This window comes from Kogia breviceps, chromosome 10, assembly GCF_026419965.1.
Source record: "Kogia breviceps isolate mKogBre1 chromosome 10, mKogBre1 haplotype 1, whole genome shotgun sequence".
Classification (NCBI taxonomy): Eukaryota; Metazoa; Chordata; class Mammalia; order Artiodactyla; family Physeteridae; genus Kogia; species Kogia breviceps.
In genome coordinates, this window is record NC_081319.1 from 100,022,141 (window position 1) to 100,048,854 (window position 26,714).

General features: G+C 44.3%; 1 protein-coding gene across 1 annotated transcript in view; it reads right to left on the reverse strand.

Moving 5' to 3' along the window:
• The window catches only part of LOC136791982 (N-acetyllactosaminide beta-1,6-N-acetylglucosaminyl-transferase-like), a 48,482-nt gene extending 23,641 nt beyond the window's left edge, over positions 1-24,841 (reverse strand). The window contains exon 1 of the mRNA XM_067006781.1: positions 24,774-24,841. The gene's annotated coding sequence lies outside the window, so the exon portion shown is untranslated. The remainder of the gene's footprint in view (positions 1-24,773) is intronic.
• Between the last annotated feature and the right edge of the window lie 1,873 nt (positions 24,842-26,714).

Sequence of the window (26,714 nt, forward strand, 5' to 3'; positions counted from 1 at the left end):
AAAAACTAAAAATAGAACTACCATATGACCCAGAAATCCCATTACTGGGCATATACCCAGAGAAAACCATCATTCAAAAAGACACATGCACCCCAGTGTTCATTGCAGCACTATTTACAATAGCCAGGTCATGGAAGCAACCTAAATGCCCATCGACAGATGAGTGGATAAAGAAGATGTGGTACATATATACAATGGGATATTACTCAGCCGTAAAATGGAATGAAATTGGGTCATTTGTAGAGACATGGATGGATCCAGAGACTGTCATACAGAGTGAAGTAAGTCAGAAAGAGGAAAACAAACATCTTATATTAATGCATATATGTGGAACCTATAAAAATGGTACAGATGGACCGGTTTGCAGGGCAGAAATAGAGACACAAATGTAGAGAACAAACGTATGGACACCAAGGGGGGAAAGCAGCGGGGAGCTGGGGATGGTCTGGGATGAATTGGGCGATTGGGATTGACATGTATACACTGATGTGTATAAAATGGATGACTAATGAGAACCTGCTGTATAAAAAATAAAATTCAAAAAAAAATAATAAAATAATAAAAATGTATAATGCTTGCTTAAAAAAATTATTTTTTTAAAAAAAGAGAGAGAGACTTGGGTGGGTTTGGATCTTGGTTTTGCTGGTTCCTAGCGGTACGAGCTTGGGCAAGGGGCTTTACTTTTCTGTTTCAGTTTTGTCATCTGTCAAATAAAGAAAATACCAGTAAGGTTGTTTGGCTGATGAATATGGGTTAATAAGTGGAACACAATTTGCTCAGACTTTGACACATAGAAAACTACGCAGACGGTCACTTTTAGAGGCTCACCTGCACCTCTAGTGAACCGGAAATTCGGAGCACGCTGCTTTGCCTGGCTCCACTGTTTCTCAAACTCTGGCAAAACGTGCTCCTGCCACACACTGGCCCTGTACAGCGTAGCTGGACAAGGTGGAAAATCTTGTGCATGGCAGGAAGGGAGAATTTTTGTGCCAATACAGCATTTTATTCCCCCAATAGACTGGGAGCAACTCGAAGGGAAGAACATGTCTTTGAAGACATAAGGAGGAGGGCTCAACATGGCATTTGAGCGACCCCGAAGAACTTCCCAGACCTCAAGGTCCCAACCCAACCAGCCAGCCGTGGTTTCCATAAGGACATTTAAGATGTCTCATAAGCAAGCAAATTGTTTTGGTGAGTTATTCCAGAAAAACGCCATAGCAATAACTTCTGTACATCTCATTAAGTCATTGGGGGACTTCCCTGGCAGGCCAGTGGTTATGACTCCATGCTCCCAATGCTGGGGACACGGGTGGTTTGATTCCTGGTCAGGAGGACTGAGATCCCGCATGCTGCGTGGCGCAGGCAGAAGAAAAAGTCATTGGAAACAATGACATTTAACGAAGGTTCTGAAAAAATGGGACAAGAGACAGGTTGGATTAGATGGAAGAAAAGCAAGCAAGGTCTGGAGCACGGAGTACTCTTGGGGATTCTTTGGAATGTTCTGGAAGGGACAGCTAAGCAGCCTGTAGAGCAAATGAAGGCAGAAGGATGCACCAGGGGTCGTGTGCCATCACTTCTATTATTCATTTGCAGAATTAGATATCAGTCCTAAAACAAAAAATTTCCCCAATGTCCTAGGCACACTCACATCAAAATCAAATCATTTCATTTTAATTCTTCTCATGTAATTTGAGTATCAAATTTTTAATTCTCACTTTGTTTTTTTCCAGGAAAGTTAAATGGTCACATAAGAGAACTGTCCAGTGACAGAACTGGGAAGAAGCTTAGAGGTCATCTCGTCACCTGCTGTCATTTTACAGAGGAAAGCAGGATGTCATTCAGAGAAGGAAAGCAATTTGCTGTACGTCAGACAGCCGTGAGGGGCGGCTGGTCAGGGCTGACCCAGCGCAATGCGCTGCTTCCAAAAGTGTCTCCTTCCTTTCGATAAAGATTGCAGGAAACAACATTTTACAAGTGCTTCTATATGCCTATTCAACTGAAGGACAGATTACGCAAGATTATCTTAACTTCATGAGATTGGTCTTCAGTTCAGTTTCTACCCTTAGAAACCTAAGCTAAAGATAATATTTGTGCTTTTAAAAGAGGCTAGAGGAGACGGCTTCAAGATGGCGGAAGAGTACGACGCGGAGGTCTCCTTCCTCCTCACAGAGACATCAGAAATACATCTACACGTGGAACTTCTCCTACAGAACACCCACCGAACGCTGGCAGAAGACCTCAGACCTCCCAAAAGGCAAGAAATTCCCCCACGTACCTGGGCAGGGCAAAAGGAAAAAGAATAAACAGAGACAAAAGAATAGGGACGGGGCCTGCACCAGTGGGAGGGAGCCGTGAAGGAGGAAAGGTTTCCACAGACCAGAAGCCCCTTCGCGGGCGGAGACTGCGGGTGGCGGAGGGGGAAGCTCCGGAGCCGCGGAGGACAGCGCAGCCACAGGGTGCGGAGGGCAAAGCGGAGAGATTCCCGCACGGAGGATCGGTGCCGACCGGCACTCACCAGCCCGAGAGGCTCGTCTGCTCCCCCGCCGAAGCGGGCGGGGCCAGGAGCTGAGGCTCGGACTTCAGTCGGATCCCAGGGAAAGGTCTGGAGTTGGCAGAGTGAAAACAGCCTGAAGGGGTTAGTGCGCCGCGGCTGGCCGGGAGGGAGTCCGGTTGGAGTCTGGAGCTGCCGAAGAGGTAAGAGACCTTTTCTTCCCTCTTTGCTTCCTGGGCGTGAGGAGAGGGGATTAAGCGCGCCGCTTAAAGGGGCCCCAGAGACGGGCGCGGAGCTGCCGAAGAGACAAGAGACTTTTTCTTGCCTCTTTGCTTCCTGGGCGCGAGGAGAGGGGATTAAGCGCGCCGCTTAAAGGGGCCCCAGAAACGGGCGCGGAGCTGCCGAAGAGACAAGAGACTTTTTCTTGCCTCTTTGCTTCCTCGGGCGCGAGGAGAGGGGATTAAGAGCACCGCGTAAAGGAGCTCCAGAAACGGGCGCGAGCCGCGGCTGTTGGCACGGACAGCAGAGACGGGTGTGGGACGCTAGGGTTGCTGCTGCCGCCACCAAGAGGCCTGTGTGTGAGCACAGGTCACTCTCCACACCGGCCCTCCCGGGAGCCCGTGCGGCCCGCCACTGCCGGGGTCCCGGGATCCAGGGACGGCTTCCCCGGGAGAACGCGCGACGCGCCTCGGGCCTGTGCGGCGTCACGCCGGCCTCTGCCGCCGCGGACTCGCCCCACATCCATGTCCCTCCCTCCCCTCCCCTCGGCCTGTGCCAGAGCCCCCGAATCAGCTGCTCCTTTAACCCCGTCCTGTGTGAGCGAAGGGCAGACGCCCTCAGACGACCTACACGCAGAGGCGGGGCCAAGTGCAAAGCTGAACCCCAGGAGCTGTGCAAACAGAGAGAGGGGGAGGTCTCTCCCAGCAGCCTCAGAAGCGCCGGATTAAAGCTCCACAATCAACTTGAAGTGCCCTGCATCTGTGGAAAACCTGAATAGACAACGAATCATCCCAAGTTGAGGAGGTGGACTTTGGGAGCAAGATACACTATTATTTTCCCCTTTTTTCTTTTTGTGAGTGTGTACGTGTGTGCTGCTGTGTGAGATTTTGTCTGTATAGCTCTGCTTTCACCATTTGTCCTAGGGTTAGACCGACCTGTTTTTCTGTTTTTTTTTTTAATAGAAATTTTTCTTCTTAATAATTATTTTTTATTTTAATAACTATACTTTATCCTACTTTATTTTGTCTTCTCCCTTTCTTTCTTCCTTCCTCCCTTCTTTCCTCCCTTCCTTCCTCTCTTGCTTCCTTCCTTTCTTCCTCTCCTCCTCCCTTCCTTCCTCTCTTGCTTCCCTCCTTTCTTCCTCTCCTCCTTCCTTCCTTCCTTTCTTGCTTTCTTCCTTCCTTCATTTCTTCCTTCCTTCCTCCCTTCCTTTTTTCCTTCCTCCCTTTCTTCCTTCCTTCCTTCCTTCTTTCCTTCCTTCCTTCCTTCCTTTTCTTTCCTTTCTATTTTTCTCACTTTAATTTTGAGCCATGTGGATTAAAGGCTCTTGGTGCCCCAGCCAGGCACCAGGGCTCTGAGGTGGGAGAAGCAACCTCAGGACACTGGTCCACAAGAGACCTCCCAGCTCCACGCAATATCAAACGGCGAAAATCTCCCAGAGATCTCCATCTCAACACCAAGACCCAGCTTCACTCAAGGACCAGCAACGAACAGTGCTGGACACCTTATCCCCAACAAAGAACAAGACAGGTCTACAGCCCCATCCATTAGCAGAGAGGCTGCCTAAAATCATAATAAGGCTACCAACATCCCCAAACACACCACCAGACATGGACCTGCCCACCAGAAAGACAAGATCCAGCCTCATCCACCAGAACAGAGGCACTAGTCCCCCCAACCAGGAAACTTACTCAACCCACTGAACCAACCTTAGCCACTGGGGACAGCCACCAAAAACAACGGGAACCACGAACCTGCAGCGTGCAAAAAGGAGACCCCAAACACAGTAAGATAAGCGAAATGAGAAGACAGAAAAACACACAGCCGATGAAGGAACAAGATAAAAACACACCAGACCTAACAAATGAAGAGGAAATAGGCAGTCTACCTGAAAAGGAATTCAGAATAATGATAGTAAAGATGATTTAAAATCTTGGAAATAGAATAGACAAATTGCAAGAAACAGTTAACAAGGACCTAGAAGAAATAAAGAGGAAGCAAGCAACGATGAGCAACACAATAAATGAAATGAAAAATACTCTAGATGGGATCAATAGCAGAATAACTGAGGCAGAAGGACGGATAAGTGACCTGGAAGATAAAATAGTGGAAATAACTACTGCACAGCAGAATAAAGAAAAAAGAATGAAAACAACTGAGGACAGTCTCAGAGACCTCTGGGACAACATTAAACACACCATCATTCGAATTATAGGGGTCCCAGAAGAAGAAGAGAAAAAGAAAGGGACTGAGAAAATATTTGAAGAGATTATAGTTGAAAACTTCCCTAATATAGGAAAGGAAATAGTCAATCAAGTCCAGGAAGCACAGAGAGTCCCATACAGGATAAACCCAAGGATAAACACACCAAGACACATAATAATCAAACTGTCAAAAACTAAATACAAAGAAAACATATTAAGAGCAGCAAGGGAAAAACAACAAATAACACACAAGGGAATCCCCATAAGGTTAACATCTGATCTTTCAGCAGAAACTCTACAAGCCAGAAGGGAGTGGCAGGACATATTTAAAGTGATGAAGGAAAAAAACCTACAACCAAGATTACTCTACCCAGCAAGGATCTTATTCAGATTTGATGGAGAAATTAAAACCTTTACAGACAAGCAAAAGCTGAGAGAGTTCAGCACCACCAAACCAGCTCTACAACAAATGCTAAAGGAACTTCTCTAGGCAAGAAACACAAGAGAAGGAAAAGACTTACAAGAACAACCCGAAACAATTAATAAATGGTAATAGGAACATACATATCAATAATTACCTTAAAGGTAAATGGATTAAATGCTCCCACTAAAAGACACAGACTGGCTGAATGAATACAAAAACAAGACCCATATGTATGCTGTCTACAAGAGACCCACTTCAAACCTAGGGACACATACAGACTGAAAGTAAGGGGATGGAAAAAGATATTCCATGCAAATGGAAATCAGAAGAAAGCTGGAGTAGCAATTCTCATATCAGACAAAATAGACTTTAAAATAAAGACTCTTACAAGAGACAAAGAAGGACACTACATAATGATCAAGGGATTGATCCATGAAGAAGATATAACAATTGTAAATATTTATGCACCCAACATAGGAGCACCTCAATACATAAGGCAAATACTAACAGCCTTAAAATGGGAAATCGACAGTAACACAATCATAGTAGGGGACTTTAACACCCCACTTTCGCCAATGGACAGATCATCCAAAATGAAAATAAATAAGGAAACACAAGCTTTAAATGATACATTACACAAGATGGACTTAATTGATATTTATAGGACATTCCATCCAAAAACAACAGAATACATATTTTTCTCAAGTGCTCATGAAACATTCTCCAGGATCGATCATATGTTGGGTCACGAATCTAGCCTTGGCAAATTTAAGAAAATTGAAATCGTATCAAGTGTCTTTTCCGACCACAACGCTATGAGACTAGATATCAATTACATGAAAAGATCTGTAAAAAATACAAACACATGGAGACTAAACAATACACTACTTAATAACGAAGTGATCACTGAAGACATCAAAGAGGAAATAAAAAAAAATACTTAGAAACAAATGACAATGGAGACACGACAACCCAAAACCTATGGGATACAGCAAAAGCAGTTCTAAGAGGGAAGTTTATAGCAATACAATCATACCTTAAGAAACAGGAAACATCTCGAATAAACAACCTAACTTTGCACTTAAAGCAATTAGAGAAAGAAGAACAAAAAAACTCCCAAATTTAGCAGAAGGAGAGAAATCATAAAGATCAGATCAGAAATAAATGAAAAAGAAATGAAGGAAACAATAACAAAGATCAATAAAACTAAAAGCTGGTTCTTTGAGAAGATAAATAAAATTGATAAACCATTAGCCAGACTCATCAAGAATAAAAGGGAGAAGACTCAAATCAATAGAATTAGAAATGAAAAAGGAGATGTAACAACTGACACTGCAGAAATACAAAAGATTATTAGAGATTACTACAAGCAACTGTATGCCGATAAAATGGACAACCTGGAAGAAATGGACAAATTCTTAGAAATGCACAACCTGCCGAGACTGAACCAGGAAGAAATAGAAAATATGAACAGACCAATCACAAGCACTGAAATTGAAACTGTGATTAAAAGTCTTCCAACAAACAAAAGCCCAGGACCAGATGGCTTCACAGGCGAATTCTAGCAAACATTTAGAGAAGAGCTAACACCTATCCTTCTCAATCTCTTCCAAAAGATAGCAGAGGGAGGAACACTCCCAAACTCATTCTATGAGGCCACCATCACCCTGATACCAAAACCAGACAAAGACGTCACAAAGAAAGAAAACTACAGGCCAATATCACTGATGAACATAGATGCAAAAATCCTCAACAAAATATTAGCAAACAGAATCCAACAGCACATTAAAAGGATCATACACTATGATCAAGTGGGGTTTATTCCAGGAATGCAAGGATTCTTCAATATACGCAAATCAATTAACGTGATACACCATATCAACAAACTGAAGGAGAAAAACCATATGATCATCTCAATAGATGCAGAGAAAGCTTTTGACAAAATTCAGCACTCATTTATGATAAAAATCCTGCAGAAAGTAGGCATACAGGGAACTTTCCTCAACATAATAAAGGCCATATATGACAAACCCACAGCCAGCATCGTTCTCAATGGTGAAAATCTGAAACCATTTCCACTAAGATCAGGAACAAGACAAGGTTGCCCACTCTCACCACTCTTATTCAACATAGTTTTGGAAGTCCTAGCCACAGCAATCAGAGAAGAAAAAGAAATAAAAGGAATCCAAATAGGAAAAGAAGAAGTAAAGCTGTCACTGTTTGCAGATGACATGATACTATACATAGAGAATCCTAAGGATGCTACCAGAAAACTACTAGAGCTAATCAATGAATTTGGTAAAGTTGCAGGATACAAAATTAATGCACAGAAATCTCTGGCATTCTTATACACTAATGATGAAAAATCTGAGAGTGAAATTAAGAAAACACTCCCATTTACCATTGCAACAAAAAGAATAAAATATCTAGGAATAAACCTACCTAAGGAGACAAAAGACTTGTATGCAGAAAACTATAAGACACTGATGAAAGAAATTAAAGATGATACAAATAGGTGGAGAAATATACCATGTTCTTGGATTGGAAGAATCAACATTGTGAAAATGACTCTACAACCCAAAGCAATCTACAGATTCAATGCAATCCCTATCAAATTACTACTGGCATTTTTTACAGAACTAGAACAAAAAATTTCACAATTTGTATGGAAACACAAAAGACCCCAAATAGCCAAAGCAATCTTGAGAATGAAAAATGGAGCTGGAGGAATCAGGCTCCCTGACTTCAGACTATACTACAAGGCTACAGGTATCAAGACAGTATGGTACTGGCACAAAAACAGAAATATAGATCAATGGAACAGGATAGAAAGCCCAGAGATAAACCCACACACATATGGTCACCTTATCTTTGATAAAGGAGGGAAGGATATACAGTGGAGAAAAGACAGCCTCTTCAATAAGTGGTGCTGGGAAAACTGGACAGCTACATGTAAAAGTATGAAATTAGAACACTCCCAAACTCCACACACAAAAATAAACTCAAAATGGGTTAAAGACCTAAATGTAAGGCCAGACACTATCAAACTCTTAGAGGAAAGCATAGGCAGAACACTCTATGACATAAATCACAGCAAGATCCTTTTTGACCCATCTCCTAGAGAAATGGAAATAAAAACAAAAATAAACAAATGGTACCTAATGAAACTTAAAAGCTTTTGCACAGCAAAGGATACCATAAACAAGACCAAAAGACAACCCTCAGAATGGGAGAAAAAATTTGCAAATGAAGCAACTGACAAAGGATTAATCTCCAAAATTTATAAGCAACTCATGCAGCTCAATAACAAAAAAACAAACAACCCAATCCAAAAATGGGCAGAAGAACTAAATGGACATTTCTCCAAAGAAGATATACAGATTGCCAACAAACACATGAAAGAATGCTCAACATCATTAATCATTAGAGAAATGCAAATCAAAACTACAATGAGATATCATCTCACACCGGTCAGATTGGCCATCATCAAAAACTCTAGAAACAATAAATGCTGGAGAGGGTGTGGAGAAAAGGGAACCCTCTTGCACTGCTGGTGGGAATGTAAATTGATACAGCCACTATGGAGGACAGTATAGAGGTTCCTTAAAAAACTAAAAATAGAACTACCATACAACCCAGCAATCCCACTACTGGGCATAGACCCTGAGAAAACCATAATTCAAAAAGAGTCATGTACCAAAATGTTCATTGCAGCTCTATTTACGATAGCCAGGACATGGAAGCAACCTAAGTGTCCATCAACAGATGAATGGATAAAGAAGATGTGGCACATATATACAATGGAATATTACTCAGCCATAAAAAGAAATGAAACTGAGTTATTTGTAGTGAGATGGATAGACCTGGAGTTTGTCATACAGAGTGAAGTAAGTCAGAAGGAGAAAAACAAATACCGTATGCTAACACATATATATGGACTCTAAGGGAAAAAAAATGTCATGAAAAGATTAGTGGTAGGATGGGAATAAAACACAGACTTACTAGAGCATGGACTTGAGGATATGGGGAGGGGGAAGGGTAAGCTGTGACGAAGTGAGAGAGTGGCAGGGACATATACACACTACCAAATGTAAATTAGATAGCTAGTGGGAAGCTGCCGCATAGCACAGGGAGATCACCTCTGTGCTTTGTGACCACCTAGAGGGGTGGGATAGGGAGGGTGGGAGAGAGGGTGACACAAGAGGGAAGAGATATGGGGACATATGTGTATATGTATAACTGATTCACTTTGTTGTAAAGGAAAAACTAACACACTATTGTAAAACAGTTATACTCCAATAAAGATGTTAAAAAAAAAAAAAGAGGCTAGAGGCTGATAACATATTTGCACTTTGAAGTCCAGTGTGATAACACTTTTTCTGGCTAGTCTTTTTTTTTTTTAAAGTTTTGAATTTTATTTTATTTATTTTTTTATGCAGTATTTGGGCTAGTGTTAGCAGGAGTAGGTAAATGCATCCAAAGCCAAACAAAGACAATTTTGGAAACTTTGCAACCAAAACTGACAGGTTTATTCAAAACTCTTGTTAAGGGCATCTAATTCTTATAACATTTGTATTTATGACTGTCCTCGAAATCCTTAGTTATCTTCTGTAAGTAGATTATTTCTCATAAAAACAAAAGAGTTAACCCAATCCATCAGCATATTTCCAAGCACTTACCCATTGTCCCCACTATGAAGGCCATTGCTGATCTTTTCACTCCTCTTCCCCCCCAAGCCCCCTACTCCTGTCCTTCCGTATTTGACACATTCTTGCATTTCTGTCAAATTAGCTGAATGGAAGAGTAGTTTTTAATCAGGGGCACATGCTGACCCAGGAAAATTTAACACAGAATCCCCTTCCGGTCTCTGATACCGAGATCTGAAACCTGGAAAATTCATATTCTACCCCTAATCACTGGCACTGAAGACTTGTTAAAGCATTTTAAAAAAATTGTATCGTGGCATACAAGCATATAACATAAACGTTGCCATCATAACCACCTTGAAGTGTGCAGTACAGTAGTGTTAACTATATGCATTTTGTCAGCAGAACTCCAGAACTTTCTCATCTTGCATAATGAAAATTCTCTACCCATTGAACGACAACTCCCATATCCCCTCCCCATCCAGCCCCTGGTAACCACTACCTCCAATACTTAATCAGCAAGAGCAAGGCCAGTATAACACCAGAGGTCTGTGAGAACAGGAAGGAAGGACTCCTAGAGTCAGAGTCTCAGGCCAGTTGGTGAGGGTCTTAGGAATCATGTGGTTGCCAGGGACAGAAACCCACCCAGACAGAAGTTCTGTCATGTTAGGTGACTTGTCTGAGGCCGCCCCACTGATAGGAGCCTGAGTGGGGATTCAAGCCCCATCGACTGGCCCCAGAGCTGGAGTTCTTTGATGGCACCGAGGCACCCTGCCGCCCCCATCTCCATTCTCAGCTCATCTGTCTTAGAGCAGAATCAAGAAGGCAGAGCATCGTCTTGTTCGACCTCAGCTGGGAACGTACAAGTCTGGCGACTCAGGGTTTTTTGCTGCTCTGCACATGTGGGCCTATGACCACAAGTATTGATTTGGGAGTTACACATTGTAGAAAGTAGACAAATTTGCAAATATAGAATAGGTGAATAATGAGGATCAATGGTGTTTACCCAAGAGAAATCAAAGCATGTGTTCATATATAGTCTTGGGCATGGCTGTTCAGGGCATCTTCATCTGCAACAGCAAAACATAATAATAGTAAAATAATAAATAATACAAATGTTCATAAACAGAGGAATGGGTTAAAATATTATCATATAGGGTCTTCCCTGGTGGCGCAGTGGTTGAGAATCTGCCTGCCAATGCAGGGGACACGGGTTCGAGCCCTGGTCTGGGAGGATCCCACATGCCACGGAGCAACTGGGCCCGTGACCCACAACTACTGAGCCTGTGCGTCTGGAGCCTGTGCTCCGCAACAAGAGAGGCTGTGACACTGAGAGGCCCGCGCACCGCGATGAAGAGTGGCCCCCGCTTGCCACAACTAGAGAAAGCCCTCGCACAGAAATGAAGACCCAACACAGCAAAAATAAATTAATTAATTAATAAACTCCTACCCCCAACATCTAAAAAAAAATTATCCTATAGCCATATAATGGAATACGTTTCAGGATAAAAGGGAATGAACTATCTATACAAGCAACAACATGGACAGACCTCAGAATAGTCAGGCTGAAAGAAGCCGCACCTCCCAAAAAGAAAGTACTTACTATATGATTCCATTCATAGAAATATCTAGAAAACACAAACTAATCTACGGCAACAGAGAGCAAATCAGTAGTTTCCCGGGAACGGGAAGCAAAAAGAGAGGAATTATAAAGAGACATAAGAAAACTTTGGGGGACTAATGGATGTGTTCAGTATTTTGATTGTACTGATGGCTTTACAGATATATTAATGTGTCAAAAATTTTCACTTGTACATGTATGGGCAGCTTATTGTATCTCAGTGATACCTCAATAATGCTGAGGACAAATCTGACAGAAAAAAAGTGGGATATAGTAATCCAGAGAAAGATTAAATATTAAAATAATGCATATTGTATTTTTCTCCTGATGCCCAAGCTATGAATGTATTGAATGATATGGAATATTTGCAAATGTGCCAGGCACTGTTCTATGCCCTTTATATACAATAAATCATTTAAAATTCTTATCGACTATTCTTCATAAGAGGGATGCTAATTTTTTTTTACTGAAGCATAGTTGATTTACAATGCGCTAGTTTCAGGTGTGATTCAGTTTTATATATATATATATATATGTGTATATATATATTCTTTTTCAGATTCTTTTCCATTATAGGTTATTCCAAGATACTGAATACAGTTCCCTGTGCTATACAGTAGGCCCTTGTTGTTTATCTATTTTACATATAGTAATGTGTATATGTTAATCCCAAACTCCTAATTTATCCCTCCCCCACCCCTTTTCCCTTTGGTAGCCGTAAGTTTGTTTTCTATGTCTGTGGGTCTATTTCTGTTTTGTAAATAAGTTCATTTGTGTCATATTGTAGATTCCACATATAAGCAATATCACATGGTATTTGTCTTTCTCTGTCTGACTTACTTCACTTAGTATGATAATCTCTAGGTCCATCCCTGTTGCTGCAAATGGGAATATTTTACTCTTGTTTTATGGCTGAGTAATATTCCATTGTATATATGTACCACGTCTTCTTTATCCATTCCTCTGTTGATGGACATTTAGGTTGCTTCCACATCTTCACTATTATTAATAGTGCTGGTATGAACATTTGAGTGCATGGATCTTTTCAAATTAAAGTTTGTATCTTCTGGGTATATGCTCAGAAGTGGAATTGCTGGATCATATGGTAACTCTATTTTTAGTTTTTTAAGGTAACTCCATACTCTTCTCCATAGTGGCTGCATCAGTTAACATTGCCACCAACAAAGGGATACTATTATTATCTCCCTTTTGCCCAAGAAAAAGCTGAGGCACTGAGAGGTTAAGTAACTGGCCCAAGGTCACACAGCTTGAAGCAGGAGAACCAAGTCTCAAAAGCAGGCAGTTTGGGGCCAGGAGCCAGGATCCATGCTCCTGACAGCTATGTCATTTTCTTCTTGAAGGAAGGCAACCAACCTTTATTGAGTATCTACTGTATATCAAACATTGTGCTCAGTACTTCCGGGTCCCTTGGACAACTTAATTCTCACAATTACTCAAGAAGATAGAAGATATCATTTCAAGTTTTTTAGATGAAACCACTTAAATTCAGAACATGTTACGCAGTGATGTCATATATGTGAGCATGGGTGTATTTCCTGTTCTTCCCTATGTCCCATGTCCCTGATTTAATCCCTAAATCAGCTACAAGATGATAGACACATTCTCCCTCACATAATATAAAGAAATGGCAAATTATAAACGAGGTCGGATATAGCAGAGTGATCCCCAGTTTTCAAAAAAACAAATCCAATTACTCCCACCTCAGGAGGTAAAGGAATTACCTCAGGTAATTCCCCCACCCCTGAGGGTAGGCTGGATTTGGTAACTCACTGCCAAACAATAACTATGGAAAGACAAAAATTGTTACTTTAACGCGGAGAAATCTGGCAAACCTGACCTTGACCAAGTGATCAAATTTAACACCTCAGTGGCGTCTTGCAGATGTCAGAGACCCCCAGGTAGGATGTGATGAGAAGGGCATTTCACCTCTGTGGTATTCTTCCTCCCAAACTCATAATCGCATTATGAACTTGAGAAAATACATCAGATACACCCCAACTGAAATCCATTCTAGAAAACACCTGTCCAGTCTTCCTCAAAACAGTCAAGGCAAAAAAGGCAAGACAGAAACTGTCATAGACCAGAGGTACTAAGGACACAGGACATCTAAGTGAATGGGGTGTCATGAGCTGGATCCTGGAACAAAAAAGGACATTAATGGAAAAACTGGTGAAATCCAAATAGAGTCTGGAGTTTAGTTATTAGTTATGTATTGATGTCAATATCTAAGCTTTGACAAACATACCACAAAGGTAATGAGAGATGATACCATTAGGAGAAACGAAAACCAATGGTAGGTATATAGGAACCCTTTGTAGTATTTTTGCAAATTTTCTGTACATTTAGAATTATTCCAAAGTAAAATTTATCTTAAAAATTGAATCAGCTTTTATTCAAGCAAAAGCTGAGCTTGGACCCTTACTGTGAAGGAAGAAACACTTAGGGGTGCAGGGGTGCAGCCTGGCTTTCAGACCATCCCAGAGCATCCACTTCTGCAGCCACGTTGCCAGCACAAACCCTGAGTGCCCAAAGTGCCAACTGGCTTAAGTTTCACACTGTTAAGGGAGCTTAAACATTGACAGCTTTAATCCGCCACTAAGTGAAAAATTGACCTCAGGTCCTCTGTGTCCATAAAGAGAATAAGGGTAAGTGTTCTTTCATTAATTGTGGCATCCATTGATAATCGACTTGATAACATTCCAGAAGAGTTTGGGATAAGGTGAACACACACACACACACACACACACACACAATCTTATTACTGGGTTGCTGCTCTAGTAAGAAGAGCAGAGTTCTGGTTCCTGCACTTACTGTGTAAATTTGAGCAAGATTCTGAAGTCAGAGGAGCGTAGATGAAAGAAAGACAGACATTCAGACACACACACGCACACGCACACGCACACGCACACACACAAAACCTTTATAGGTTTATCTGTGGGCAAACTCTCTACTTCATCTTCCCTTCCTGGGTAACCCTCCCCCCAGGCATTAGTGGTACAATCTCAGAACTTTCCAGAACCCCACATCTTTGCAGTAAAATCCCAACACTGAGACTGGCTATGGAGTGAAAAACCATGAGTCATCAACATGGAGATGAGCTGGCCTCGGGTAGCCCTGGAGCTGCCATCGTGATCTCAGTCTTAGTCTGGAATGCAATCCCGAGGAGCAGTTCTAATTAGCTAACTTATTTTAAATATTTGTTTGTTTATTTTTATTGATTGATTGCTTGATTTATTTTGGCTGCGCTGGGTCTTAGCTGCGGCACGAGGGAACTTCGTTGCGGCGTGCGAACCCTTAGTTGCGGCGTGCGAACCCTTAGTTGCGGCATGGTGACTTTTATTTGAGGCACGCGGGACCTAGTTCTCCAACCAGGGAATGAACCCCTGCATTGGGAGCGTGGAGTCTTACCCACTGGAGAACCAGGGAAGTCCCCTAATTAGCTAACTAAACGGATTTTGGGGCGGTCTGCCTCGATAATTCAGACATTCACGTGGATCCAGGAGCATTCGGACTCTGGTCTCCTGCGAGCCCTGAGGGAGTGCAGAGGAGGGTACATTCCTAAAGTATGCACTGCCCGCCCCCCTACCCCAGCTCCCAGCACCCTTTCTCTAGAACTGATGATTGTCTCTTTGCAGTGCAAATACAGTGACCGGGCAGAATGCTGGAGCAAGTTTGATCTTGCCCCAGTTTTAACCTTGCTTTGAGAAAAATGTGGTTACTTACATTTCTCCCTCTTAAAATCGCTCAGAGACTGGCTCCCACCTCTTGGGTCTAGGCAGCCCCATGAATCCCGTCTCACCCTCTCTCCACGGATCAAAATCAGTGACTTGGGACAGAAGTGTCACCAAAAGCTCTTAAAGGCTCGTCAGGCCTATTCTCTGTTGGTTTTTTATTTCCGGAAGCATTTACTTCCCATAAATGTCAGGCCAAAGAGGAGCTCTGCTGACATTTGCGATGATAAAGGGGCCGAGCCTGGCTCTGAACCCAGGGCTTCTGCTGCCCCAGCTGGCTCTGCTGAGCCGCCCAAGGGCTGGAAAGCTTGGGAGCTGCATGGAAAAACGGGGCAATCAGAGGGCAGTGCCTATTTTTGTAAAGAGGTCAAGAAGGTGGCATCAAGGATTACAGTTTCTCAGCCCATGGAGTGCCTGGCAGGAAAGGCGGCGAACGCGTCACAGTTCCCTGAATCCCAGTGAGCAACTAGAGAAGTCTGCTCTGATCTGTACTCCATTAGTACAAATCTCCAACATTTTATTTCGTTTGGGTCTTGCTTTGAGAGAGTTCTTGAAAGGAAAATAATGGACAGACCACTCCCTGGAGGTTGAATCTGTGGGAGAATTAGGAACAAGCCCTTTGACTTTGCCTTGGTGATGATGGAGAGGTGGCACACAGATAGCACGTACATGTCACAGGTCTGTTTTTATTTGCGTTACTTACTGGAATTAGTGTCCAGAAGAGCCAGTCTCACCAATACCTGAAGTCAGTGCCCAGATGCTGTGTCCTTGGAAGCTCAGGGCCAGGGATGATTGTCTGGGTTTCTCCTTATCCCCCGCAGGACTTGTTGAGAGCTGGGCAGCAGGGAACAGACAGACCTGGGTTTAAATTCCATCTCTGTCGCTTGTAAGCTGTGTTCTTTGGAACAAACTGTTAATATCTTTAGACTTCATTTACTCTGTGTATCCGTCAGGGTTCTCCAGGGAAACAGAACCAATAGGGGCTCTCTCTCTTCTGTCTCTGTCTCTCTCTCGATAGATCTATATCAAGAGACATTGATTTATTTTAAGGAATTGGCTCGCGTGATTGTGCAGGTTAGCAAGACAGCAACCTGTAGGGTAGACTGTCGGGCTGAAGATACAGCTGAGAGTTGATATGAAATTCAGGCAAGAGTTGAACTGCAGTCTTAAGTTCCCCCAGGGCAGCAGGTGGGAAACTCAGCAGGGTTTCTGTGTTGCTGTGAGGCAGAAGTGCTTCTTCTGGAAACCTCAGTCTTTTTTTTTTTTAATTAAAAATTTTTTTAAATTCAGCATTCTTATTAGTTATCCATTTCATACATATTAGTGTATATATGTCAATCCCAATCTCCCAGTTCATCCCCCCCTCCCTCCGCCACTTTCCCCCCTTGGTGTCCATACGTTTGTTCTCTACATCTGTGTCTCTATTTCTGCCCTGCAAACCGGTGGAAACCTCAGTCTTTACTCTTAAGGCCTTCAACTGACTGGATGCAGCCCACACACAGTATGAAGGATAATTTCCATTAAGCAAAGTCAATTGATTTAATTATATCAGTCATCAATCCCATCTATAAATCCTTTCCCAGCAACATCTAAACTGGGTTTGATCAAGTAACTGGGCACCAGAGCCTAGCGGTGCTGACCTCTGAAATTAACCATCACACTCTGTAAAGTGTGAATAATAATCTTTACTCCTTCAGAGGGTCCTTGTAAGAATTGAATAATTGCATGGAAAGCCTCTACCGTGTCCTGCACATACTGGATGCTGGGAAAGAGACGAATACAATTATTATCTTCATCTCTAATGTAAATGATTTTAAATGAGAAGTGAGCCTAAAGCAGTAAAATTGTATGATCTTTCAGCCAATTCTGGTGAGGATTCCAACTCTACCTTCTGATGAGGTAGCCTTAGGCAAGACATTCTTTCCCCTCTGAGCTTCAGTCCTTTCTTCTGAGAAGCAGGGATTAAATCACTATCCTGCAAGGCTGCTGGAGGCTTCAGAGAAGGCACGAGAAACGCAGGGCACACAGCACCTGCCACACGGCTGTCACTATGGTGGTGATTATTGACATTACTGTCACGGCGTTTGGGGGGCACCTACTACTCCTGTGCTAAAGCCCATGTCAGAGGCATTTCAGGAGGGCCACTCGGTGAGTATGGTTCACAAGCAGCTCTGTCTGAAGCATTCATCGTAAAAATAAAGACAGTACAGTGGCAGGTAACACATAGATCTTGCCACGAGCTGGGCCCCAGTCCGAGTGCTTTATAGGTGTGAACTCACTTCCTGTTTACAGCACCGTTGTGAATTAGATGCTTTCCTGTGACTTCCTTTGCAGAAGAGGAAACTGACTCACAGGGATGTTAAGTGACTTGCTCAGGTCATGTGGTGGTGGCAGCAGTGCGGATGTGACTCAAACCCGGGCAGGTCAAAGACTGTCCACTCTCCTTACGGCTCTTCTGTACTAAGCATCACATTGGAAATCATTAGCTTAGGAAATAAGAGCTCATGCCCTGTGGTATCTTTGAATTACTTTCTGGAGTCCTTCAAAAGCTGAAGGGAGCCATGTTTGTCTGATTTCTAAAATCATTCATTCACTCATTTGCTCTTTTCACAGGAGCACAGTGTGAGTCCAGAGCCCCTCCTTAGGAAGTGTCTCCAGTACAACCCAGGTGAACAAACAAAGTAGAGGAAGTTGGGTAAGTAGCATCCAAAGGGGCGGGCCTGGACCGACGGCTGCAGTGGGAACCCCAGTAGTTGGGGATGTCCCCACAAGAAACTTTGGGTCTAGAAAGATTGGATAGAAATATGAACTTAGACAAACGTTCCGCCCTTCCGATAAACCAAGAGACTTGCTGATAAACGCCTGGTGGATCAATAAACACTGGAAAGCTTGGGCTCTGTGCCCACCTTGGCCAGCCTTGCCCTGCAAGGGCCCTGCTGCCTTCTCTTCCTGACACGTGTCCACAGGTGAACGGTAATCCACGCTTACCATCGGCGTCATTAAGAACATACAGGGAGAGCATCCTCCCCGCACAAGCTACTAGGTAGGACAGCACCCTGCTTTTCCGCGGGACCAGGGCAGCAGGCAATGTGTGCCATTCCTGCCTTCTCTTTCCTGACACCTGAGGCAGTGTGGTGTGCTGGCTGAGTGAAGCTGTTGAGGCCAAACACATGTAGCTTCAAATCCTTGTTCTTTTACATCTTCACTGTGGACTTGGGCAAGGCGTATGCCCTCTCTAGGTCTTAGTTTCATCATCTCTTGGAGAAAGACTCTTTTGGATGAAACTGTGCTCCACTCAAATTCATACGTTGAATCATTACGTGATGGGACAGAGGTGCTAGCCAGAGCTCCAATGGCAACCATTTTGCAATATATAAATGTATCAAATCACCATATTGTGCACCTTAAACTTAGACACGTTATGTGCCAAATGTATTGATATTTCAATGGAAAAAATTACCTCTGCTTAATAGTGATTTGAAGGCCCATAGCTCAGGTTCTACATCTATTTTTTTAATATAAAATAAAAGAAAGCAAACAGATAAACATCTGACCCTCTTCCCTGAGAGAATGGGGTATAGAAATTGTAGGATGTGAAAACAATGCCCCCTTTACCCCCTGTTTTGCCCCAAATCTGAACAGGTAATCTTGAGACATGGGCCAACAGAGTGAGGTAGGTGGTGGGAAAAAAAGTTGCCTTACCCTCGCTGGGAACAATTACTCTCCAGATACTGAGGGCGTTTTCTCAACAAAGGGAATTGATGTGTGAACTTTGGCTGGGAGTTCTACCAGGAACTTGCAGCAAGAGCAGGTAGGAAAGGACAGTAAAGATGAGCAGTCACCTTAGAGGCCCAGGCTTTGAAGAAGGTCACGATCTCAAAGAGATGGGGAAACGGCGCAGGCCGTGCTATCGCCTTTCCTACAAAAACTTGAAAGGCATGTTAGCGAGCATTGTTTTCTGTTGCTGGCCACCAAGAACATCAGCTGATACAGCCATGGTTAGTGGCTCTGCCATCAGACTCCCAGGTTTGAACCCTCACTTTACCGTTTACCTGTTGTGCCATCTTTGGCCAACGTGCCATCCTGCTGTAGCCGGGATACCAGAGTCCTCCCAGAAAGCTCCAACATCAGTTAGCTCTTGCTGCATAACAAACCTCTCCAACATGTAGCAGCTTAAAACATTGATCATTTCACACAAGGTGCATCATCTTGGCGAACTTGACCTGTCTGTACATGAGTTTCTTGTGAAATGGAATAATGCTAGCATCTACTGCATCATGTAAACCACTTGGAACAGTATCTGGCATACCATCAAAGCTATTAAATCATGCCCAGGTTCTAACAGGTTTGTATTTATGTCACAGACCCACCCGCCTGCTGAGTGGGTGAGGGCTGGTATGTAGCTAAGCCCAGCCTCACCTGCTCTGCAAATTATTCTGAGGCCTCGCTCATGACAGTCATATGCTGTGAGTCACTTTCCTCTTCTTGACAAGAGAGAGAGCATGCTATCTCGTGGGGTCATGGGACTCTTGGGGAATAGAAATGGATCTGGGCTGGGCCTTAGAGAACTAGTTAGCTAGGGAATCACAGTGTCTCAGGTCCTTTTAAACCTTGGGGGAAGCTACAGGGGAAATGTAATCGGGCTGTTCCATACCATCGGGGTGGGGCTGGGGGTGGGGTCTGTCACGAAGCCTGCAGGGAGCCCTCTGGCTCTCTTTTTCAGATGACCCTGGTCCTCTGGACTCAGCCCCCTGAGTTGTTGAAATTAAATAGCTTGACAATTCAGTTTCTCCGTCATACTAGCTGCATATCAAGTGCTCAATAGCCACACTCTCGTGGCTTGTGCTGCCCTGTTGGAAAGTACAAGTATAAAACATTTCCATCAGCATAGAAGATTCTATCAAACAGGGCCGTGAGATCCGGGGTTCCATCCCTGACCCCCCCACACACACAGCCCAGCTGGCAGGTAGCAAGAGCAGAATTTCTCTGACCTGCTGTAATATGAGGGTGTGTGAAAGGCCTCTCCCCCCAAAACATTTCCCTCACTTACAAGGAAGATTCTATAAGATTCTGTGACCATCCATTTCTTCAGATGAAAGTGTGTCTCTTTTTTTTTTTTTTTTTTTTTTTTGCGGTATGCGGGCCTCTCACTGTTGTGGCCTCTCCCGTTGCGGAGCACAGGCTCCGGACACGCAGGCCTAGCAGCCATGGCTCACGGGCTTAGTTGCTCCGCGGCATGTGGGATCTTCCCGGACCAGGGCACGAACCCCTGTCTCCTGCATCGGCAGGCGGATTCTCAACCACTGCGCCACCAGGGAAGCCCAGTGTGTCTCTTTTTAAGCCTCAAGTAAAATGCAGATAGTTCAGTGGTACAGTATAGTCATTAAAACTTTAGTTTTATCTGCTATTTATTATTCATTCAGCCAGTATTGGTTGAGGGCCCAGTATGTGCCAAGATGCTGGGGATACTGTCCTTTGTTCTGGGGATACTTCAGAAATTAAGAGAGAGCCCCTGTACTCACAGAGCTAATATACACATAAACAAACACAGGTATAATACTTCAGGTGCTACGGGGAAAATCAAAGCAGGGGGGAGGGATAGACAGTGTGAGGGTGAATGGGGCGGGGGTACGTGCCGTCTAAACTGAGCGGTCAGAGGGGTCTCTCAATCAAGGTGACCACTGAGCAAAGAGTTGAATGGGGAGGAGAAGTGAGCCCTGAAGATTTCTAGAGAAAAACAATCCAGCAGAGATGGCAGCACATGCGAAGGTCCTGAGGTGGGGCTGTGTTTGGCACAGGCAACTAACAGCATGTGGCAACATGGAACCAAAGGAGTGAGGAGAGAAAGGAAGGGATGAGAGAGGAAAGTCAGGAGGAGAGGCAGCAGGGCCAGATCAGCAGGAACTTGTGATAATTTGGCTTTTACTATGAGGCAAGCCAGAGAAGGGCTTGAGCAGACATGACATGATTTTGATTTTATTTATTTTAAAATAGTTATTTATTTGTCTGCGCCAGGTCTTTTGTTGTGGCATGAGGGATCTAGTTCCCTGACCAGGGATCGAACCCGGGCCCCCTGCGTTGGGAGCACAGAGTCTTAACCTCTGGACCATCAGGGGAGTCCCGATATGACTTTTTTTTTTTCGGTACGTGGCCCTCTCACTGCTGTGACCTCTCCCATTGCGGAGCACGGGCTCCAGACGCGCAGGGTCAGCGGCCACGGCTCACGGGCCCAGCGGCTCCGCGGCATGTGGGATCTTCCCGGACTGGGGCACGAACCCGCGTCCCCCGCATCGGCAGGCGGACTCTCAATCACTGCGCCACCAGGGAAGCCCCAATTTCCAGATGTAGAATATGCATTCTCCAAAATCTAAATAAGCTAACCAAAGGCTGGAGGTTTTGTTGGGTCCTAAAGGTGAGTGGTGACAGCACTTTATTTTTAGTCTCTTATGGAATATCTTGCATGGCTTTGGACCATGACATTCCTAAGAATTTCACCTTTTAGGCAGGCTCTTGGATCTTTGCTAGATTTATTAACCAGCTTCAGTTGGTCTTGTGATCCATCACTGCATTCAAGTCAGTCCTAGATTGCTCTGCAGTTTCCAATATTTTCGTACTGTCGTCAGTACGCTATAATCTTACACTCAGGACCTGCAACAAGGCCAAATCCCTTCTGACCAAATTACGACAGTAAACCAGTGAGTTCAGGTAATCTTGTGACAGGACAGTGAACAGAAATTGGGGTCCTTCTCACTGCAGTCGTGGCTCTTTTTGAGTTTGCAACAGGGAAGAAAGCATTCTAGAGCTTAATCAGAGTCCCAGTCTTCTTGAGGCTGTTGTATTTTTTGAGGGTGAAGCTGGGGCTGTGGGCAGCACAACTTTAGTTAAGCCTCACTGGTCTGCGGTGAATCTTCAGGCGCCATCCGCCTCTTCCCTGTGCCACGCAGGGCTGCTGTGCGGAGCGTTCATTGGTCCCAGCCCGCCAGCTTCTAGCGTGTCATTAATTAAAGTGGTAAAATCTCCTTTTGCCAGCCAGGTAGTCTCTCTTGTTTTCAATCAACCACTGTGTGGGCTCAGCAGTCCTCAGGTTCCCATTCATCATGTCCAATCAAGACCATCCCAAGGGCAAACTTACATGCCTTCTGTTTTATAAAGTTAACTAGGAGAAGCAACGCCTAGTAGGACATAATATCCATCCCAATAATGCATTCAGGTAAAGGAGCCATTACCATTTCACATAAAATCTGTTTGAAAAATCCCAATTTTCATTCAAACTTTCATCTTTTTTTTTGCTTTTTGGTAATGCCACACTGCTTGCAGGATCTTAGTTCCCCAACCAGGGATTGAACCCAGGCCCTCAGCAGTGAGAGTGCGGAGTCCTAACCACTGGACTGCCAGGAAAGTCCCCAGACTTTCCCCTTAATCCCGTCAACCATTGCATCTCCTTCCTCCCCATCTAAATTTAGCTCACATTAAGACTTCACCAACAGGTTTCAGATTCACAGTGCATTGGGCCCCTGTGTCAAGGAGTCTCAGAAAATCTCCCCCTCTCACCTCCACCCTCTCATTTTACCCACACATGGGCACAGGCCTTGGGTCCCTGGCTAGGGTTGGGGCTGTCAGTCTTTACACATCCGTCTATACACATATGCACACACAAGGATATTTGTTGTAGCATCACTCATAGTGGGAAAAAAAAGAAAACAGAGTGATTTTCAACTAGGAGGAGAATGACGCAATGAACCATTTCGTGTTTCATATGCACTCATATGCACTAAGGACCAAGGAGCGTTAGGCAGCCTTTTAAAAGTTGATGAGAAAAAGCAAGATGAAGAAACACATTTACACTAGGATCTCATTTTTGCAAATCAAAAGATAGCAAAAACCTGTATGTCTCTATCAGTATGTTAATATTTATATGATTAAATGAGTAAGTATTATATCAACCAGGGTTCTTCGGAGTTTTATTTTATTTTTTTATTTTTTATTTTTTTGCTGTACGTGGGCCTCTCACCGCTGCGGCCTCTCCCGTTGCGGAGCACAGGCTCCGGATGCGCAGGCGCAGCGGCCATGGCTCACGGGCCCAGCCGCTCCGCGGCACGTGGGATCCTCCCAGACCGGGGCACGAACCCGCGTCCCCTGCATCGGCAGGCGGACTCCCAACCACTGCGCCACCAGGGAAGCCCCGGAGTTTTATTTTAAGGTATTGGCTCGTGCGACTGCGGGGCTGACAAGTCTGAAACCCGTAGGGCAGGGTGCCAGTCTGGTAACCCAGGCAGAATTTTGATGTTGCTGTCCTCAGGGGACCTCAGTTTTTGCTCTTAAGGCCTTCAGGATTGGATGAGGTACACCCACATTGAGGTTAATCTCCTTTACCTAAAGTCAACGGATTGTAGACGTCAACATTATCTACAAAACACCTTCACAGCGACACCTAGACTAGTGTTTGATTAAATTACTGGGTACTATAACCTACCAAGGTCGACACATCAAACTAACCATTGAGAAGAAAAACATGGCAGTTACGTGAGCTACCTTGGGGGGCTGAGGATGGAGGGAAAGTTAATGTGGCGAGGGAAGACGAAGAAGAGAAGAAGTAACCAAGTGAAAACGGGGGAGGCGTATATCTGCTCACTTGATACACTGAGGGAGTATTATGTATCATCTGAGTTAAGAAAAGCAAACAATTTCCTCTTTTTCTACTTAAAAAGCTTCAAGTTCCACCACCTAGTTTCTCTTCATCTCCTCCTGTGAGGAAACATCTGGAGAGAATCTCCGCCCACAGGATCCTTGAAAAAGCAAATTGCCCACGGAGACCAAGGGGTGATTCTTGGTAGGATTTCGGAGTGCTGTCCCCTGCAAGTTCAGCCTCTGCGCGGCCAGCATGCAGCCCTTGTTTTCACCACATTCTACCATTTGCCAGCATCCCCTCCCCAAACCCCGTCGCTGATCCATGGCTCTTATGGCTCCCCTCAAAAAGATGAGTGGGTCCTGTCAGATTTCTCTTGGAAATGTGAACCAAGCAAGGAAAGCCATTTCCAGTTAGTACTGAGTTTTTAAATGGAACAGCTCTGACGTGGAGGGAAGCTGGCGGGTGTCCACGGAGGCGTGTCCAAGATGATGTGGAAATGAAAGAAGATTGTTCGAAGAAAGAGGAACAGAGCCAGTCCCCAGAGGAGTCTAGAGGGCATGTAGCCCTGGCAGAGAGAGGCATCATGTAATGGTTGTGGAAAGAGAATTGACCAAATGTATGAATCAGGGCTTGATTCAGTATATATCACCTTAACGTAAACAGATCTCTCCTGAGCCAGTTTGGTCCTTACGCCGTAAAATTACTCCAGTCTTTCTTCCTGCAGTCTTATTTCTTTCCACATTCTAAATCCACACCCCCTTCCACCAAAGATAGCCACAGTACTCACCCAGCTCCAGCACTCTCTCACTTCTAAGAAATACACTCACATCTGACTTCAGTAGCTGGAAACAGAATGAAATAACTTCCTGTTTCAGAGCCTCTGAAACAATTCTGCAAGCCACACCCAAGGCTTTCGTTCATGTGGGATAGGCAGTTCTAAATATTTTCAGGGCTCTCGCCTTTTATACTTTAGATGGTTGTCACTTTGAATAGAAGAAAAATGGAGATGGGCCCCAGATCAGATTACGCCTGAAAATCTCTAACCTCTGGAAAAAAGCCAAACCCCAAATCAAACCTTTGTTGTTTTATTTTAAAATGTATTGTATCACTATAGTGTGGGCACATAATTTTAAAACTGGAAAATACTGTAAGCTAGATAGTGAAAATAGCAGTAATATTTTTCCTTGAATTCCTGCTTCCCAGGACAGTTCTTTTAGCTGTTTCTTATAATATTTATTCTCACGCTGAGGGAGGAGGTAGATGGGCTCCAGGTTAGACATTTATAGCCAGCCTCCCGTGTACACTTTCAGATGGAAACAACAACAGGAACCGGGTAAATAGCTGGACTTTGTCTCCAGTGGACACTTTCAGATATAACAGTAATGGCAGGGGCAGAGAGGAGCTGAGTCTTGCCCAGATAAAAGATAAACACAGGGCTTCCCTGGTGGCGCAGTGGTTGCGAGTCCGCCTGCCGATGCAGGGGACGCGGGTTCGTGCCCCGGTCCGGGAGGATCCCACGTGCCGCGGAGCGGCTGGGCCCGTGAGCCATGGCCGCTGAGCCTGCGCGTCCGGAGCCCGTGCTCCGCAACGGGAGAGGCCACAGCAGTGAGAGGCCCGTGTACCGAAAAAAAAAAAAGAGAGAGCACACGTTTCTTATTTTTGAGGTCAAGGAGACCTGCCCAACTACATATGTGCAGAAAGCCTCCTTAGGGGTCAAAAAGGATAGGGCACCACCCCATAATAGGTGATGCCAAGCCTCCCATAGGCCTCTGGGCTGGAATCCATCTTGGAAAAACGTTGCCCATTCATGTCGGGAGAGTCCTAGGGCAGGTCAGGGCGGGGGAAAAATCAACAACAACAAGATAATTGGCCAAAGGTAAACAAAGGCTCAGAAGAACTGCCCTATAGAGATGATTTAACCGCCTCTTTAAGGAGCTGCCCCTTGTCCTCTACGCCCGCATCTCTCTGGGTATCTCTGCCTTGCTTCTGTCTTAACTAAACTGTTGGTCGGTGTGCTCTCCCATGTGTTGTGCTGTGTCTCTAATAATAAATTTTGTACCTGTTTTTACAGTTTTTGCCTCCTTGAAACATTCTTGCTTTCAACCAGGGTCACGAGCCAGGGAAACTGCTTCTACCCTATAACCCTTGTTGGTCTAGTGGCTAGGATTCCTGGTGTTCACCCAGGCTACCCAGGTTTAATTCCTGGGCAGGGAACTAAAATACCACTTCAAGCCACCACACACTGCTGTCTCCTTGAGATCAATGTTTCTATGTAACATTCTTATACAACTTCTTGATTTTTCAGTTACAGGTATTATCTATTGACTGCCTGTTATGTAAGTTGATAATTTACGTTTCTTCCATTCCACTCTCACTCATAGAGACACACACACACACACACACACACACACACCTCCTTTCCTCTCGCTATAATTATATTACAATTTTTGTTTTATTGGTTATGCAGTATTGACAGGATAATTGTATAAATATAATTTATAGCTGAGCCATGTGTACACTATGATTACATTTGTACAACTTATTTTTAAAAATTTATTTATTTGGGGCTTCCCTGGTGGCGCAGTGGTTGGGGGTCCGCCTGCCGATGCAGGGGACACGGGTTCATGCCCCGGTCTGGGAGGATCCCACGTGCCGCGGAGCGGCTGGGCCCGTGAGCCATGGCCGCTGAGCCTGCGCGTCCGGAGCCTGCGCTCCGCAACGGGAGAGG